Source organism: Hemiscyllium ocellatum, chromosome 46 (assembly GCF_020745735.1).
Source record: "Hemiscyllium ocellatum isolate sHemOce1 chromosome 46, sHemOce1.pat.X.cur, whole genome shotgun sequence".
NCBI classification, from domain to species: Eukaryota; Metazoa; Chordata; class Chondrichthyes; order Orectolobiformes; family Hemiscylliidae; genus Hemiscyllium; species Hemiscyllium ocellatum.
Window position 1 is genome coordinate 19,664,093 of NC_083446.1, and position 13,535 is coordinate 19,677,627.

The window sequence follows — 13,535 nt, forward strand, 5'->3', positions numbered from 1 at the left end:
CCTGTCACTCACCACTGTCCAACAGTGCCCCCAGCCTGACCATAACAGCCACACTCACACACCTCCAGCCTGACCCTCTCCGCCATTCAGCAAAGAACCAACCTGACACTGACTGCTGTCTAACACCATCCACAGCCTGACCCTCAACGCCGTCCACACACCGCTCCCAGCCTGACCCTCACCGCCATTCAACACCGGCCCAGCCTGACTCTCACTGCTGTCTAATATTGCCCCCAGCCTGACCCGCACAGTCTCCCACACACTACTCCCAGCCTGACCCACACCAGGGCCCACACACTGTCCCCAGCCTGACCCTCACTGCCATCCACACACGGCCCCAGCCTGACACTCACAGCCGTACAACACCATCCCCAGCCTGTACCTCACCACCGCCCACACACTGCACCCAGCGTGATCCTCATCACCGTCCACACACCGCACCCAGACTGACCCTCACTGCCATCCACTCACGACCCCCAGACTGACACTCATCACTGTTGAACACCTTTCACAACCTGACCCCCTCTGCCGCAGACACACCGTACCCAACTTGACCCTCACCACTGTCCACACACTGCCCTCAGCCTGACCCTGACCGCCCCCGACAGACCATCCCCAGCCTGACCCTCATCACCCCCGACACCGCCCGAGCCTGACACTCACCACCGTCCACACACCACCCCCAACCTGACCGTCACCACCATCCACAGACAGTCTACAGTCTGAACATCGCCGCTGCCCACACACCCGCCCTCAGCCTGACTCTCACTGCCGTCGACACACCTTCCCCAGGCTGACCTCATTGCCGTCCAATGCCGCCCCGAGCCTGACCCTCACTGACGCCCATTCTCATCCCCAGCCTGACCCTCACCATCGCCCAAACACCTCCCCCAGCCTGTCTCTCACTGCCGTTCAACATCGTCTCCAGCCTGACCCTCACATCCATCCACACAACGCCCCAGCGTGACGCTCACCGCCCCCGACACACCGCCCCTAGTCTGACACTCAATGCTGTTCACCACATCCCCCAGTATGACACTCACCAGCATTCAACACCACACCCAACCTGTCCCTCCCCACCGTTCACACATTGTCCCCCATCCTGACCCTCACCGCCGTCCCCAAGCCTGACTCACACAGCCGCCCACACACCACCTCCGGCATGACCCCCACAGCCGTCCAACACCGCCTCCCAGCCAGTCTCTCACCACCGTCCACACCCCGCCCCCAGCCTGACCCTCACCGCCATCAGCTCATCGCCCCCAGCATGACCCTCACCACCGTACAATCACTGCCACAGTCTGTCCGTCAGCGCGGTCGAACACCGCCCACTGCCTGACCCCCACTGCTATCCAACACTGCCCCCAGGCTCACCCTCATGGCCACTCAAACACTGACCATAGCCTGAACCTCACTGCCGTCCACACACCGTCAATAGCCTGACCCTCACCGCCATCCAACACCTTGCCCAAATTGACCCTCACCGCCGTCCAACAACAGTCCCTGCCTGACCCTCATCGCCATCCACACTCCACCCCCAGCCTGACACTTCCCAAAACCCACACAATGCACCCAGCCTGACCCTCACCGCCGTCCAACACCGCCCACAGCCTGACTCCCACTGCTGTCCGCACATCGCTCCCAGTCTGACCCTCAGCATCATCCACACACCATCCCCAGCCTGACCCCCACTGCCATCCACAAACCATCCCCAGCCTGACCCTCTCTGACATTCTCACACTGCTGCCAGCCTGACCCATACCACTGCCCACACACCACCTCCAGCCTGAATCTCACCACTATCCACACACCACCACCAGTCTGACCCTCTCCGCTATCCTCACACCGCCCTCATCCTGACACAAACCACCGTCCACATCCCACCCCCAACCTGACACCCATTGCCGTCCACACACTGCCTCCAGCCTGACACAAACCACCGTTCACACACCGCCCCCAGCCTGACACTCACTGCAATCTACACACCACCCCAGCCTGATCCTCACTACCATCAACACACCGCCACATCCTGATCCTCACTACCATCCACACACCGCCCCCATCCTATTCCTCACCACCATCCACTCACCGCCCCCGAATGATGCTCACTGCTGTCCCCTCTCGCTCATCCCCCTCTCATCTCTGTCTCTCATTATCTCCTCCCTGTGTGCCTCTCTCCCTTTTCACCCTATCTCTCTCTCTCTCACTCTCTCGCCCTCTCTCACTATCACTCTCTCACTGTCTCACTCTCACACTCTCACTCTCTCACTCTCTCACACTCAGACTCTCTCACTCTCTCACTCTCTCACTCTCAAACTCTCACACTCTCACACTTTCACACTCTCACAGTCTCATACTCCCACACTCTCTAACACTCTCACACTCTCTCACACTCTCACACTCTCTCACACTCTCACTTTTCATTCTGAAACTCTCACTTTCTCACTCACTCTGACATTCTCACTCTCTCACACTCTCACTCTCTCACTCTCTCACACTCTCTCACTCTCTCACACTCTCTCACTCTCAAACTCTCACACTCTCACACTCTCACACTTTCACACTCTCACAGTCTCATACTCCCACACTCTCTCACACTCTCTCACTCTCTCACATTCTCTCACTCTCTTACTCTCACTCTCAAACTCTCACACTCTCACACTCTCACTCTCTCACACTCACTCTCTCACACTCTCACGCTCTCACTCTCTCACAGTCTCACACTCACATTTACTCTCTCAATCTCACACTCTCTCACACTCACACTCTCACACTCTCACACTGTCTCACTGGCATACTCTCACACTCTCACTCTCTTTCACTCTCTCACTCTCTCACTCTCACACGCACACTCTCAGACTCTCAAACTCTCACTCTCACTCTCTCACACTCTCACGCTCTCACTCTCTCACTCTCTCACAGTCTCACACTCACATTCACTCTCTCAATCTCACACTCTCTCACACTGTCTCACTGGCATACTCTCACACTCTCACTCTCTCTCACTCTTTCTCACTCTCTCACACTCTCTGACTCTCTCTCTCTCTCACTCTCTCACTCACTATCACACTCAATACCCCTCCCTCCGTGTCTCTCTATCTCTCCACCTCCCTCTATTTCTCTCGCCCTCTCTCTCTGACACACTCTGTCTCCCTGGTCCTTCCCTCTCCCTCTGACCTAGAGACTGGGGGAGTGGTTGGTCGTGAGGCTGCGTGTGGGGGAGGGTGAGATGTGGGAGGAGGAGAAAATGGGGTAGAGATGGAACTGCGGGATGGAGACAGAGACGGCAGGACAGTGAGGGTGAGGGGAAAGGGAAATGCGGAGGCAGGTGGAGAAAATGTGATTGGGGATGTGTGTGTGTGTGAGTGGGGGAATGAGTGAGAGTGAAAGGGAGAGGTGATGAGAAAGGGTGAGTGTGCAGAGAGAGGGAGAAATAAGGAGAAAGAGTAGGGGAGAGGAAATGGGGAGTTGAGGCTGCAGTGGGGGGACAGAGGGCGTTAAACCCAGCTCCTGAGCTCAGGGCGCGGTGGCCTCCCCTTCTCTGAGGACCAGGACTTTGGTCTGAGTCTGTCTCTCTCCAGCTCAGCTTCTCCAACACAAAGACACACAACTGCATAGTTCCCTCTGCTGCTCGGCACGCTCTAATTAACATTTTTATTATTTATAAATGGAATTGATGGATGCAGCCAGTGGGATGGTGCTTTTTCTCACTGGCCCCTAAGTTGTTAGAAACATTGAAATGTTTCCCTGTAATCTCCCTGTGGGATAAGGAGGGACAAACCAGCGCTACCCTTTGTCTGTTACCATAGCGACAGGCTACTTCATCGTTGAAACACTGAACTGAAATGAGAAAATCCCGGATGGATTGATTAATGAGGGAATTTGATTGCTGGATGGATTTGGGTGAAGGGATATTTCAGCACATTCTTCAACTGCTGTCTGAACTTAGTCTGGGTCACGGCATAAATCGCGGTGTTTGTGCAGCAACTGAGGAGCTGCAGCATGAAGCCCAACTCCTGCACAAAGTCATCGAGATACACAGACTTATATATAAACTGCCACATCCGTCTACATATAGAATACAGTATGAATGTTGACCATAACAGGATGAAATTGGCCGAAATCAAAAACAGTAAAATGATGGATTTTTTTCGGTTTCTCATTTCTGTGTCAGACTGACCGTCCCCATTGGTGTGAGCGCGGAGTCTCCTGCGGGCTCTGCTGGTCTCTAAAATGTGTCTGACGGTGAGAACATTGAGCAGCAGAATCAGGAGAAATGGGACACACGGGGTTAGAATGTGGTGGAGTAACTCGATTGTCACCCAGACACTGGAGAATTGAACAGCGGCTGTTACACCACAAAACCAGGGGTCGTTCACCAGGCTATACCGAGCCGTGAGCATAAAATACCAGGAAATGTTCTTGAAACAGCTCAGCACAGTCACTGCTGCCAGAACCACAGCCGCCGTTTTCTCACTGCAATATTTACTTTTCAGCTTCTGGCAACAAATGGCCACAAACCGATCAAAGGTGAAAGTGACGGTGAACCAGACAGAGCAGTCAGTGGCTGCATAAAGCAGTACGGCGTGGATATTACACACGGGGACGGAGTCCATCAGGAAATAAAACTGTTCCCAATAAACAATGGGAATGTGTCTGAGTATCAGGTCGAGAAAAATGACCAGGAGATCCGCCGCTGCCATAGCCCCCAGGTAACGTCTGACACATGGAGACAATCCACAATCTTTATAAAGCAGGACGTAAATGGTCACTACGTTAACTGTGAGGAAGGAAAACAAACCCATTATCCATCAACCTGGAGGCAAAGGGACCCGTTTGATTGGGGACACAGTGAGACTTTCAAATGTGTCCCTGTATTCAGGGATTTATTGAAATAATCGGAGCTGGAATAGCAATTGGGAAAGTCGGAATTACTGACAAAAATGTGTCATAATCCACAAGAACCACCCCCCCCCCTCCCCAAACACACAGAGACACATCCGTTTGGGCAGATGCTTTCTAGAACATTCCCAGACACTCGATCACTCGAGAGCAGACACAGGTCACTCCTCCCCAGTTCCTAGTACGGAGGGTGGAAACGTTGCTGTCCTGAAGGATTCTCTCCCAGTTTCCTGAAGACACAAGGAGTTTTGGAATTTCTGTATTTTTGGTCTAAATTGTCGTAGATCCTATGTCGTGGAGCAATGTAAACGCAGGGAAAACGTATTCACTTATTTAAATGCCTGAGGGGTCTTCAGAACAGTGTCTCCTTCTCCCTGGAACGGGATCTCTTCCCTTGGGATCTTATCGTTCGTTCAATTCACTGACGTCCGGCCATTCACAAACAAAGTCAGGGACAGAACGTTCCGGGGAATGTCAGTTATAGAATGTTGGGGACAGAATGTTCTGGGGGATGTCAAATATAGAATGTCGATGACAGAATGTTCCGGGAGATGTCAGTTATAGAATGTCGGGGACAGAACGTTCCGGGGAATGACGGTTACAGAATGTTGTGGACAGGACGATCCCCGGGAATGTCAATTATAGAATGTCAGGGACAGAACGTTCCGGGGAATGGCAGTTATAGAATGTTGGGTACAGAACGTTCTAGGGAATGTCAGTTATAGAATGTTGGGTACAGAACGTTCTAGGGATTGACAGTTATAGAATGTCGGGGACAGAACGTTCCGGGGAGTGTCAGTTATAGAATGTTATGGACAGAAAGTTCCAGAGAACTCCTTGACCTGTCCATCACCTTTCCCCCCCATCTATCACACCAACATAATGTACTGTGCACAAGCTACATATCTGTCCAGCACCGGGAGCTGCACAGACCACATCATTGCATTATCTGTAAACCTCAATCAGATATTCTGACGAGCACAGCGACCTGTGCAGTAATCTCCCGTGAATAAACTTATAAACCAGGAGCAGTTACCCTCCCAGCATGTAGGACTGTGTACACAATTCCAGTGCATTGCTCAGTAACACTGTGTTAGATCCCTGCCCAGTGTGGGGAAACTTGCAGCCCATGCTGGAAGTGGCAGGAGGTGCAGTTCCCATCCATTTCCAGCTCTCCATCTCTCCCTTGTGCCATGACAAGGGGGTGCTGCGGGTGTGAACATCACTGCCACAGAAAGACAGAGATGGAGGGGGAATCCGTTTAAACAACAACAAATGGGAGGGGTTTGGGAAATAGACAGAGTGGGAGAGACTGAGAGACAGCGATATGGAAGGATGTGTTCTCAGGTTGCAGAATGCTGAAATGAAAACATTTTAACAGCATGCTGTAACATAAGACATTGTTTCCAGTAATGATAGGTGAACATTGGTGGGAGTTCAGATGATGCAGAGTTTTGGATGAGTATTTGTTCTGCAGATTTGTATACGGATGTAGGGTCAGCAGAGTCTATGACTCGTTGGGCTAAATCTAACAATAATATATCTCAGTGACATTTTCATTGAGTGTGACAGAGGGATTGTCTGTACGAGACCGAGCTAATTTCCTGGTGCTATCTTATCGAACTCACCTCATTAACAACCCACCCCACCCCATGGTTTTCCTCTCATTCAAAACCAGCCCGATTCTCGCACCCATCATGGCTGGAGGTACTCACCAGCGCCCGGTTGTCCCTGGATATTCCGTGATTCTTGGCACTGGTGCCATCTTTAAAAAGCCAAGGGGCACACGGTTGAGCTTTCTCTGTTTGGAACTGCCCTGCACAGTTTACTCCGAGCATGGCAGATAAGGGGCAATTACACCACGATTTGTCGACAGGAGCACGGAATTCCTGGTGATTGGGTAGTACGGAGGGGGTCCATTCTCTTCCCAGAGGGGGCCACACCACCAGACCCACCGAGCATGGTCTGAGCTCACCACACAGCTCAGTGCAGTATCTGCGGTCTGAAGAAATGTCCAGCAATACAAGACAAGCATCAATAACCTTCCCTGTTCTGTCAGGATAAGGGTCACCGTATTCTCTCTGCTCCCTCACACTCACTCTCTGGCTCTGTTTCTCTCTCTCTCTCTCTCTCTCTCTGTGTGTGTGTGTGTGTGTCTCTCTCTCTCTTCTGTCTCTCCCTCTCCGTCTCTCTCTCTCTCTCTGTCACCCCGTCCACTTTACCACCCAGACCAATAACACTGCATAGATACAACAGTGTGGACTAACTCCCTCCGGACACCTCACCATGTCCTCCCCACCCCCCACCTGCACCAGCACTAACAATAGGGCCACCCACCCCCACCCTCACTCGGCCCCTCCCTTTCTCCCATTTCAAGAGAAATAGTATGGAATAGGACAGAAAAGGCCAAGCCCGATAACCGTTCCCTCACCCCCCTCCTCCCGCCATGTGAGGAGGACCCTGGTAGGAGTCGGAGAGGATGTGCATACCTCGTGTGGTGATTCTGAAACATCTATGTCCCACCGACCACGTAAGGAGCAATTTTCACTGAAGGGTAATTCTCACTTTAAACCCACTGGCAGCTCCGTTTACCCCCGGCACAACTTAGAAGCTGTGGCCCGGATGCCATTTCCCTTTTGTGTCGAGCTGGTACAAATGGAATCCCCACGGTCTCAGTGGGCAGGAGGGTGGGCCCACAGCACATCGTCACCACCACCTCCCAGGAAGAGAGCACGGAGACTTCCTCCTACACGTCGTCCTGTAAAGAGCTCAGATACTGAAATTAATCTGTGATAGTAACTGCCCTCCCCACTTGTCCTGACATCTGCAACAATCTGTGCTCATATACACCCAGGACCATCTGCTCCTACACCCCCTTAAAAATGGTGCAGCCTGTTTTATATTGTCATTCATTGTCTTTCCTACCACAGTGCATCACCTCACACTGCTCTGCATTGATCCCCAACTGCGATACACCTGAACACGACCCCAGCGTGTCACTGTCCTGTTAGAGTTCCACACTGTCCTCCATAGACTTTACAATTCTTCGAGGTTTGGTGCCATCTACAGACACTGAAATTGCCATAGCGTCACAGAGCGAAACAACTGAAATTCTGTCATACTCACGAGTGTGAACAAGTGAAATACTGATATATTCCCATGGACGGTGTTCAATAATGACATACTGTCAATGGAGCAACAAAAATCCTGACACACACCAAACGGAGCGAATGAAATAGTGACAAACCACAGAACAAAAGACACCTGGATAGACTCCACTTATCTATATTCATCAGGGTATAATGTGATGAAGTTGAAAGCTTGTACAGTACATTTAAGAGAGGGTGAATGCTTTGAACTGAGGGCTAACAAGCATCTGAGATATGAGAGGATAGCAGATCCAGAAACAATACATTGCTGTAGAGCTGGAGTCGGGTAATAAGCGGTTAAGAGAAAGAGGGTCCCAGAGTTGTGAATAGTTAATGTAAAATGTTCACTTTCAGAGTTAAAACGTAAATTGATGTTTTTATTTAAACAGTGGAACTTTGGAATTCTCTGTCCCTCATACTTTAAGTTTACGAAGTTAATTGAGTATTGCTTTATGTTTCATTTAAGTTACCAGATGAGCTTCACGCAGTGCCCCAACAAATCCTGTGTGTATCTGTGTGGGGCAAGTCTGGCAGTCTCTGTGGTGCTTAAAGTTATGCAATGCCACCCTCTGCTGGCCTCCACACGCCACTGCACAGGCATTGGTAGAGGGTGAAAACCAACAGGGATTCATTAATAGAGGGAGAGGGCAGCTGCTCACAGCACCATCCAAACAGATGTCTTATCTATGTACTGATCTAAATGTGCTTTAAACGTTGTAACTGTCCCTGATTTCACCACTTTCTCTGGAAGTTCTTTCCACACACAAGCCAGATTCTGTCTAAAATAATTATCTCTCATGACTTTTGTAAATCTTTTTCCTTGCACCATAAGATATCCTTCAGTTTTGAATCCCCAAATCTAGGGAAAAACATCAGCCCTTCAGCTTCTCTGTACCCCTCATTATTTTATAAACGTCTGTAAAGTTACCACTTAATCTCATCCTCTCCAATGAAAAATGTCCCAGACTATCCAGCCTCTCCTAATAACTCAATCCTTCTTTTCCCAGCAATATCCAGGTTAATCTGTTCTCAACCCTCTCCAGCTTAATAATATCAAGGTTAGTAATATCAAGGTGAAGAGTCACGGTACTTTATGAGGGTAGGGGAGACCAAAACTAGAGGACATAACTTTAAGGTGAGATGGGGAATATTTAAAAGAGACATAAGGGTCAGCTTTTTCACACAGAGGGTGGTGTGCCTATGAAATGGACGGGCAAGGTGACCAAACTGGACACAGTATTCCAGAAGAGATCTCACCAATCTTCTGTACAACCACAACATGACATCCCAATTCCGATGCTCAAAGGTCTGACCTATGAAGACAAGTGTGTTAAACACCTCCTTAACCATACTGTACGAGATGCAAATTTTAAAGAATTATACCTGACGACTTAGGTCTCTTTTCTACAACACTGCCAAATACCCTACTTTTAATTGTATAGGTCCTGTTCTTGTTTGATTTACCAAATCCAATACCTCGCATTAATCCAAACAAAACTCCGTCTGCCACTCCACAGCCCAGTGAGTGATATTACCATCTCCTCACCTTCCCCGTTTAATTTTAAAATTCCCTCCCCCTCTCCAGAATACCTGCGCAATCCAGCCTTGATTTTCCAAATACCCTGAGCTTAGTTTGCCTTGTGCAGTTAGGGAGAGGAAGGACAGGTTGCAAAAACAGTCAGTGGGGAGGAGAGGCTGGACTGTCATCGTTTCATGGTTTTAGGAAGAGGACAGTCACACATAAGAGTTGACGAATACTGGTATGTGTTTTGGGGCCAGAAATTATGGTCTTCCTTCTTTTCTGGTGTTCAGTAATACATATCTATTCGAGACCCTTCATTGGGCAGAGTGTGTCTGCAGGATTTCTTTCCCTAATTTTGCAGACTACAGATAATAGCTATTAAGGATGTTCATAGTTAATTTCGATGGCGCAGCACTTGCACTGAACATTCTACAGTTGAGACCAATATTTTGTATTTGTTTAACAATACAAAGTGTTTTGTGTAGCTCAGAAATGGTAACCTGATTATAATAAATCCACACAGTGCTGAAAGCTGACACTTAAAATATAACCCAAAATCTGGATATGGTCGAGTAGTCGGTAGTGTGCCTGCCTCTCAGTCAGAGCTCTGTATTTGATAACAATTCCTGAATGTATGTGGTAGTGTTCCTTGCTCTGGACTAGAAGGTCTGGATTCAAGTCCTGCATGTTGCAGAGGTATGTCACAGCATGTCAGAACAGGCTGATGAGCAAACACACAGGAGAATAATGTTACAGATTTATGGGTATTGTCGAGTGGTGCTAGTGTCCCTACCTCTATCCACCCTGTCTATACCCTTCATGATTTTGCAAACCTCAATCTGGTCCCCCCCTCAATCTCCTTTTTCCTAGTGAAAATGTTCCTAACCTACTCAGCCTCTCTTCTTAGCTAGTATTTCATTCTGAGTGGTAGACTGATTAGTAAATTTCGGTACATGGGATACAGAAGAAGCTAGTCACAATTGGCTTGAAGGAAGAGGAATATTTTTCACACTGGAGGATGTGAGCAACCGTGTGCTGCAAGAATCAATACTGAATTCACTGCATTTCATCGTTTATGTAAAGGATTTAGATGTGAATATTGTGGCCATAGTTAGTAAGGTTACAGGTTACACCAGAAAGTTGATGTCGTAGATTATCTCAAAGTACAACAAGACAATATTAGATGGGACAAAGGGGCAAGAAGGGACAGATGAAGTTTAATTTAGATAAATACGAGCTTTTGCATTTTGGGAAGGCAAATCAGGTCAAAAATTATACACTTAATGGTATGGTCCTGGGGAGTGTTGTGGAACAAAGGGACATAGGGATGCTGATACATTGTTCCTTGAAAGTTGAGTCGCAGGTAGACAGAGTGGTGCTGAACACATTTGGCACATTTGCCTTAATCACTCAGAGCATTGAGTATACGGGTTGTGGTGACATGTTACATCTGTACAGGATGTTGATGAGGCTACTTTAAGAATACTGCATACAACTCTGTAGAAATGACTTGCACACAGATGTTCCAGGACTGGAAGCTTGAGTTGTAGGGAGAGATTGATTGTGTTGAGGTGTTTCCCCCTGGAGTATCAGAGGTGGAGGGGTGACATTATATGGTTTTATATAATCATCAGGGGCATAGATATTCTGAACAGTCACGTTCTGCTCCCCAGGATACGGGTGTCCGGAACAAGAGGGCATAGGCTGAAGGCGGGAGGGCGAATGATTTGCAAGGGACCTGAAGATTAATGTTTCACACAGAGAGTAGTGTGTGTACAGAGAGTGCTGTCAGAGGAAGTGCTGAATCGCACATTTAAAAAGTATCTGAAAGAGGAGGGATATTGGCCAAATGCTGGTAAATGGGACTAAATCAGATTTGATATCTGGTCGGAGTGAACAGATTGGACTAACGGGCCTGTTTCCGTTCTGAATGACTCTTTGATTCCATAAGAGGGACGACGAATAATTCTGAAAGGACCTTTCAAGTGGGAATTCTCCTCACTGGAAGTTTATCGTGCCTCTATGTTCACATTGATTGAAAGCTGCATTAGTAAAATATTTGACAGAGAAATGAGCCATGCACAATGGGATATAGACAAGAAAGTGGGGCTGAGACCACAACCTGATCAGCCACAATCTTAGTGCCTGGTGGAGAAGACTCAAATTATCTAATGACCCACTCCTGCTCCTCAGTCCCATGTTTCTGTGTTCCATTCAGCCCCTCAAACCTGCTAGACGGCAGCAATTGGAGGCTTCTTACTGCTATAAGCTGGTGCACAGAAACAGAGGAGAGCATTCGGCCCTGCAAGACTGTCCCACACGGTCTGAGGTGATTTGGGAAATGTAAATGGAAAACCCAGGCTGGGTATGAAAGAGGCCCTCATCTCTCTTTACAGAGCTTCCCCTCTCTGCAACTTGTGTTTCATTTGTTGGTCATGTTGTAAATCCAAATTCACTGTCAATACAGCCCCCATGCCTCATCCAGAGATGGCTCACAAAAGCCTCTGATCTCCCTGACTGCAATATGCAATAACAGAGCATTCGGGAAAATAACACTCACTAAGTTTCCAATAACAGAATGTGAGAACATCAGAAAAGAAACAGGTCGTTCACTCCCAAAGTCTGCTTTTCCTTTACTAAGATCGTGGCTTATCTGCTCTTGGTCTCAAATCCTCTTTCATACCCAATTATTCATCGCCCTCACCTCTCGGACAGGTCAAAGTCCATCTATCTCCTCTTCAAATACTTTCAGTCATCTAGCTCCCCAAACACTCTTGAGAAGAGAAATCCTGTCATTCAATTCCACCTGTTTGAAGAAAACACATGCTGCTCCTATACCATGGCCTATTGATATGAACAAAAGAGGTTGACACGAGGGTTTAGGTAAAAATGACTGGCCCTGATATCAAGGCAGTGATTGACTTTTGTTGACATGAAGGAGATTAACAAAACTGGACTTAATGCGATTCAGAGTAAACTCTCCAGTGTTTGGAATCAAACATAGCACAAAGGAAGATGTTCATCATCTCAGTCCTGGGTCAATTGTGTGCGAGATCCTCAGGGAAGCTTCCTCTTCACAAACAGCTTCAGCTGCTTCATCAATGTCTCTCCACCCTCACCCTCCCCACCATAAGATCAGAAGTGGGGATGGTCACTGAAGATTCCACAATGATCAGAACATTTTTCCCCCATCAGCTCCTGAACTGGTCTGTGTCCATGTGCAGCAAGACCCAGACTCCATTGAGACTTGTGCTGTTAACATGTCTGTAACATTCATGTAACAGCACTGCGTATTGCCACAGTAAAACAAGAGTCCATTCAGCACCTGATGCTGATTTCACAGGAATATGAGGAAACCATTCAGCCATTGACACTATTGGAGAAGAACAAGGACAGCCCGTTCAGTGCCTCCAGACTATTACTCAGGAAGGGAAGGAATCTAATGTGATGGACCACCTCAGAGCCCCTCGAATATATTGGGAGGGAGTAGCCTAGATTCTAATGTTTTCTTATTTTAAAGGAAATGTAAAGTGTCTGTTCCAGATGCAATGTGACTGGTCAAACTACTCGGTGGTAAGCAAAACACCATTTATTTAAACACGACAGATTAATTAAAACCAAAGAAAGAGGAATTTAGAATAACGTAATTCTATTGGACAACTTAACGGAAAAATAGATCCATGAGCTATTACTAATGAACTAGTCCAACGTAGAAATTCCCATAAACACAGCCCTCGCCAAAAAAGAAAATTTAGGAATTGAAAACAGCATCAAGAGAAAATTCAGAAAGAATAGCATCCAGGAGACATTCCCTGAAACGTCCAACTCTGTGGAGACCCCTATAGTTTTTGATGTTACTGAGAAACCAAAACCCAGTGATCCTAATCTGTGAGAGTTGGCCATGCCCATTTAGGCTGCATTAAAACAAAACTAAGGCCTCGCTAGCTGTTTACTCAAGTGGT